At 34.2% G+C, this 6,344-nt stretch overlaps 2 pseudogenes; both read left to right on the forward strand.

The window, feature by feature from the left end:
* The first annotated feature begins 2,135 nt into the window (after positions 1 to 2,135).
* Positions 2,136 to 2,843, forward strand: LOC149159718 (E3 ubiquitin-protein ligase UPL2 pseudogene; annotated as a pseudogene).
* Positions 2,844 to 3,175: 332 nt separating this feature from the next.
* Positions 3,176 to 4,026, forward strand: LOC149159719 (pectinesterase/pectinesterase inhibitor 3-like; annotated as a pseudogene).
* Positions 4,027 to 6,344: the final 2,318 nt, after the last annotated feature.

The following is a 6,344-nucleotide window of genomic DNA, read 5'->3' on the forward strand; positions in this document are numbered from 1 at the left end:
CAGGTTGGGCTTCAAGAAAAGTGAAGTAGATGTGAACCTTTACCATATTGTGGTTGAAGGAAAATTGTTGATTATTATTTTATATGTCAACAATTTGATTATGACAGGTGATGTTAAGTGATCTAGGTGGATCTTCAAAAAGTACCAGTGGCATGGTAAAAGGCTCAAAATGCAAAGTGGCATATTCTAGATAAACTTAGCATCAAATCGAAGTGCTCATTGTTGGGCTCCAAAAATGTCATACAAATATCACTCATTACCATACATTTTTCACCTATGCTTCCATTATATGACTCACTATTTACCACCTTGTCCCTCCATTTTCCCTAATATTCACCATTAATGGGTCTCATTTATATTTTCCAAATATTGTTTATTTTTAAGCATTTTTGAGAGAAATTCTTGATTAAATATTGGAAAATAATATATTTTACTTTACATATGGAAAGTGGGTTGTTTTTGTGACATGTGTAGGTTCCAAGGAAGCTTCCAAGACACCTTTATGTGGCCTTGAAGGATCAAATTCGAATTTGAGATGATAAACCTCATGGAGAAGATCATGATCTCATGGAGAAGATCAAGGAAAAAAGGGGGTTATGTGTCTAGATGGTTGAGAAATGTATGGAACTAAAGAGAGATTAGTGGATCATCATTATGAGTTTGTTATCTCATCCCATTGTATAAATAGGAGTACCTCCTCCATTCCAAAGGGAGGACTCTTGGAGCATGTATCCAACTTATGATGGAATAGAATAAAGCTTCATTTTACATAAATTTCCATTATATAGTTTTAGATATAAGTTGTCTTAGTGTAGTAAATGGAATAATTTGTCACTTTGTTCTTAAGAGAATTGAGCTCACTCTAAAAGGATGAAAGAAACATTTTATTTCATAATAGATCTTATTTCATTTAATTGCTTAGATGTTTGAGGATTTGTTTGTGATTGATGAATGAGTTTTAAATCTTATCAGCATATGAGGGGATAACCAAGGGTCTAAGTTAGGCTCTCTCTCCATTTGATTTGCATGATAATTGAAATTCATTCTTTTGCTTTTATGTTTCAAGTATTTCATTTCTTATGCTTATGAATGAATCTTAGTTTAGTTTGGATTAGTATATGAGGGGACAATCAAGGGACTAAGTTAGTCTTTTTCTCTATTTGAATCTGAACAATAATTAAAGTTCATTCTCTTGTCTTTATTTCAAGTTTCTGGTTTTATGTAATCAATGATTTCTCTACGATACTGTAGGGAAGGACAACCAGGACCTCCTTAATTAGGAGCCTCTTCCCTTACATATTATATTGAATCGTAAATAATTTAGTTAGACATAGAGTTAGTTGCCTACTCCTACATATATTTTGCTGGCACCATCACAAGCTTACGAGTTTCCCTGGTTGATAATTTAATGAAAGCAATTTAAGCAATTAAATTGCCCAACATTTTGGCGCCATTGCCGGGGATGGTGCTAAGGGATTAGGTATTAGGAATTTAATTCAGTAGTAGTATTTTGCTTTAGAAAAACTAACTTGTGAAACCTGGTGACAACAGGATCTTCACAAAGGAGTTCAAGTTTGAGTTTTCTGATGTTTTAGTATTTAGCTAGTTTTAAATTCATTTTTAAAAAAAAAATCCCCCCTTCATAAATAAAAACAAATCAAGCGATTAGTATGCTCTCTTCCTGCGCTTCGTGCGATCAGGAAGATCAGAAAATCTATTGATTTATTCCAAATAAAAATACTCTTGCGGGAGAACTAATCTGCAATGCGACAATAAAGAATTTTGTGAATGAGTGAAAAATCATCTTAATTTTTTTTTTAAGATAAAACTTAATCTTTTTAAATTTTAGTTTTTTTAAATAATAAAAAATAAAAAATAAATAAAAAATAAAAAATTTCCCATGTAAATATATATCTATCTATCTATATATATATATATATATATATATCTATATATATATATATATATATATATATATATATATATATATATATATATATATATATATATATATATATATATATATATATATATATATATATATATTTTATTATTATTATTATTAAAAAAAAAGTTATTGACTTTCATTCTTTTGTTTTTTTCATGAACGATGAGATGGATTGTTATGTGGAGCTATGTCAAAATCTCATTGGTTTGGGCAAGTTTCAAAGGCGTTGTGTCAGGGTGACTTATTCTCCGTTGGCATTGGTACTGCCTTTTTGGTGCATCCCTATTGTATTACGACTACCAACCAAATGACAAGGCTCATTATTTCGATATCTTGCCATACCATATCTGTTCGACGAGCATATATCCTGGAAGATTCATACAATCAGCTTCGAATGCGTTCAGCAAGAGATCTAAAGGGGCGTTTGAATGTCAACTTCAAAGGGGAGGAAGGCATTGATGCTGGCGGGCTTACAAGGGAATGGTACCAACTGTTGTCAAGGGTAATCTTTGATAAGGGTGCTTTGCTATTTACAATTGTTGATAATGAAGCAACGTTCCAGCCGAACCCCAATTCTATCTACCAAACAGAGCATCTTTCATACTTCAAGTTTATTGGGAGAGTGGTTGCAAAGGCTTTGTTTGATGGTCATCTTTTGGATGTTCACTTTACACGTTCATTTTATAAACACATTCTTGGAGTCAAAGTTACTTATCATGACATTGAAGCTATTGATCCAGATTACTATAAGAATTTGAAGTGGATGCTTGAGAATGACATAAGGGATATGCCTGATCTTACGTTTAGCATGGATGTGGATGAAGAGAAACTGATACTGTATGAGAGGGAAGAAGTTACTGACCATGAACTGATTCCTGGTGGTCGCAATATCTAAGTGATTGAGGAAAATAAACATGAATATGTTGATCTTGTTGTAGAGCATCGACTCACAACAACAATACGTCCTCAGATCAATGCTTTCTTGGAGGGCTTCAATGAGTTGATTCCGAAAAACTTGATTTAAATACATTCTGAATGTATTTTGACATTAGCTCACTTCCCTTTGCACCGATGTTTTCTCTTGCATGATGTCTTTGCCTCGATTTTCGGCTTTCGTTCTCATTCTCCCTCCGTGAGTTCCTGAGGGTGCATTCTTTCATTCCGCATGGCTCATCCGCTCTGAGGAAGACACAAGAGAACCTGCTACTAGACTTAGACAAAGAGGCAATGACTCGGACATTGCAAGATTGTTTCGAGTTATTCGACGAAACGCTGGATCAATTGTATGGCACGCTCTTCTATTTTCAGAAAGCGACGTTCATGTCAATTCCATGGCGTACCAGTGATCTCGAGACATATCTGAGCGTCGCCATCACGAATCAGTACACATGTCTTGATAGTCTTTCGCGTGCCAATGGAAATCTCAAGCAGAACTTGGTGGTCGAGCTGAGGAATATCTCGCATCTGATCAGCCATTCTCTGGCTATGGTCAAGAATATTTCGGCCGAGGCTTCAAGATTGGCCAAGCGGTGGCGGACTATTCCGAATCACAATCGTTGTTTGCTATCGTATCAATCTGAAACCATTTCATGCCGCCCATGGACTCCGACAATTTTCCGTCTTGGATGTCGGCCAGAGACCGAAGGCTTCTGGAAACTTCTAGAGCCGCGGTGAAACCGAACTCCGTGGTTGCCAAGGACAGGAGTGGAAATTACGGAACCATTACAGAGGCCGTTAATGCGGCTCTGGAGAAGAGCAATACGAGATACGTAATTTATATAAAAGCAGGAGTTTATGCAGAGAATGTGGAATTGCAGAAGAAGAAGACGAATGTCATGTTCATATTTGGAGGCCATATAATAAGTAGTCACAACTCCTGCAGAATCTCCTGCAACAAGCTTGAGCTTCATGGTGAAGAATCCAAATCTGTAGCTGTGTTTTGTCTGAAAACCAGAACCCGACTTCTTATCAAGCATCAACTCCCAGATTTAACCATCATCAAATGTCTTCACATGATCACTTGCATACAATATCTGAAAATCATCATTGAAGATCTGATTGGCGGCATTGACCTCTGATTGAAGAGACGCCACTAATAAGATCGCATAAGACAATGCAATTGGGATTATTCGAGCCATCTTCTTCACCGTGACTGACTGAATTAACCCTTCCCTCGAGCAGACCTCCTTTTCTGGATTTGGAGACAAATCAGTGGGCAGCTAATAAGTGTAAAGACGACCCAAGCGGCAGGGCATCCTCAACGAACAGTGCAGCAGGCATGTTACACTTTCTCCAAGTTCGCAGTTGAAGTTATTGGAAGCCTCAAACATCAGTAGCTATCGAATAATGTTGCCATTTTGCACTAAATTGGTGAAGGATCTTGCAAGGACTTCGATTGCTCAATCCACTCCAAAAACGTTGTCAACAATTCTACCTGTGGTTTCCGTTTCATTTGCTGAGATGGGGCAAATGCTCAATCCATCCAAAATCTTCATATGCCTGCAATCCCGTTTTGTTTTGCATTTCTTTTGGTTTGTTTTGTATTTTTAGGTTTATTTTGTTTTTATTTATTTTGTTTTGATTTGGTTATACTATGCGTTAATGTTTGTTATTATAATTATATTAATATATTAATCTAATTATAATATGTTATAATATGTTATGTTTGTTAGGTTATTTGTATTAATATGTTAATATATTAATTGTATTAATATGTTAATATGTTGTTATAATAGTTTTAATATGTTATCTTTTTAATTATAATTTGTTGTATATATTTGTTAGTTATGTTATTTAACTATCAATTAATGTTTGTTATAAAAAATATATTAATATATTAATTGTATTAATTATATTAATATATTAATATCTTTTATAATTGCATTAATTAATATAGTTATAATTTTTTGTTATGTTGGTAATGTATTTTGTTATTATGTTGTATGCTTGTCTTAATACATTAGGTTATCATAGTCATGTTATGATTGTTAAAAAATAATATAAAAAATAATAAAAAAATTATGTTAAGTATTTTGTGATTGTTTTTGGCATAAAACAAAACTTTGGGGGCATGAAAATTGAGAGAATCATGAGAATTACAAGAACTGGATGAAAGCAAAAATTAAAAAAAACAAACAAACAAACAAACACACTTTTCACAAAATTCACGCAGGTTTGAAAATAAATAATGGAACATTTGGAAGAATAATTTAAAAGAACATTTGGTGGATTATTTAAATGCTGATTAACTTGCTTAGAGTTGGCAATTTGATATTGTTGTATGCTTTTATAACGTACTAATCTGCAAGACACAACAAATCTATAATGCCAAACTTTTCGCTATGCACAAAAGTTAGCTGACAAAAACAGGGAGTATTACTTTTCATGGTTATTTTTAAGAATGGATTGCTTTTAATATCATGATTAAGTCAATTTTAACAATTTGTCTGTCCTTAATTTGTTTTATTTGGTATGAAATTTTTGCGTAAGAATCATGAAGAAACTGGCCATTTCTTCTAGAGCACACTTATGTTTTCTTTGTACCAAGTTTTTTACAGGTTACAGGATAATCAAGTGATCATAAGGAGATTACATTGTGACAACAATTGGTCTTCCAAAGACTAAAGTCATGAAAAATTCTAAAGACAAATCCAACTCTACAACCACTCCTTTGCAACTCCCTTTTTGCAAAAGATTTTGAATTCCACCAATTGTCAAACCATAAAGCATGACCTTTCCATATCCATTTTTCACAGCAAGAGTTCTTATTCATACACCATGCATTTCCTTACATCCATTCCTTACAAGCTTCTTATCATTTTCCATGTCATTACCATTCCCCTTCATTTCCACAAATAAAATCTTACTTCTATGGATATCATTGAGTCAAAGTCCTAGAGTCTAAGTATCTTTGTAAAAAAACACCTAGAGGCTTGCATGCCTTAATGGCAAGTACTCTTGCCAATGAACAATGGGAGTACATTAATATCCCTTGTTCGTTGGATCTTGTAGGTGACTCGACCATGACAAATTTATTCATACCTACAAAGATGTGTTAGGCATCCTGACTCCCATTGGAATCAATGGTGGGAGCTCTTGTGTTGGCTAGGGGCATTCATTAACGGCCACTAAGTCAATAACTTCTTGCTATGTTCGACATCGACACATTTAATCGCATAGTAAGATTTGTGCCATCGAGCGTTGAAGACTTGAAGACCCATATTTTGTAGCAGATGAAGCCAATTTCCTTTCATTGTTTTTCAGTTTGTCATCACTTGAGGACAAGTCAATAAATAAGGCTGGGGGGGAAATGTAACTTCTATATTTTGTATACCTTCCAAGCCTTATAGATTTTCAGCCATATTCAGCAGACTCATCAGATTCATCATCCAACAGC

This window comes from Pinus tabuliformis, chromosome 5_2 (assembly GCF_031772625.1).
Source record: "Pinus tabuliformis cultivar Carrire ecotype Pingquan chromosome 5_2, CPIR1, whole genome shotgun sequence".
NCBI classification, from domain to species: Eukaryota; Viridiplantae; Streptophyta; class Pinopsida; order Pinales; family Pinaceae; genus Pinus; species Pinus tabuliformis.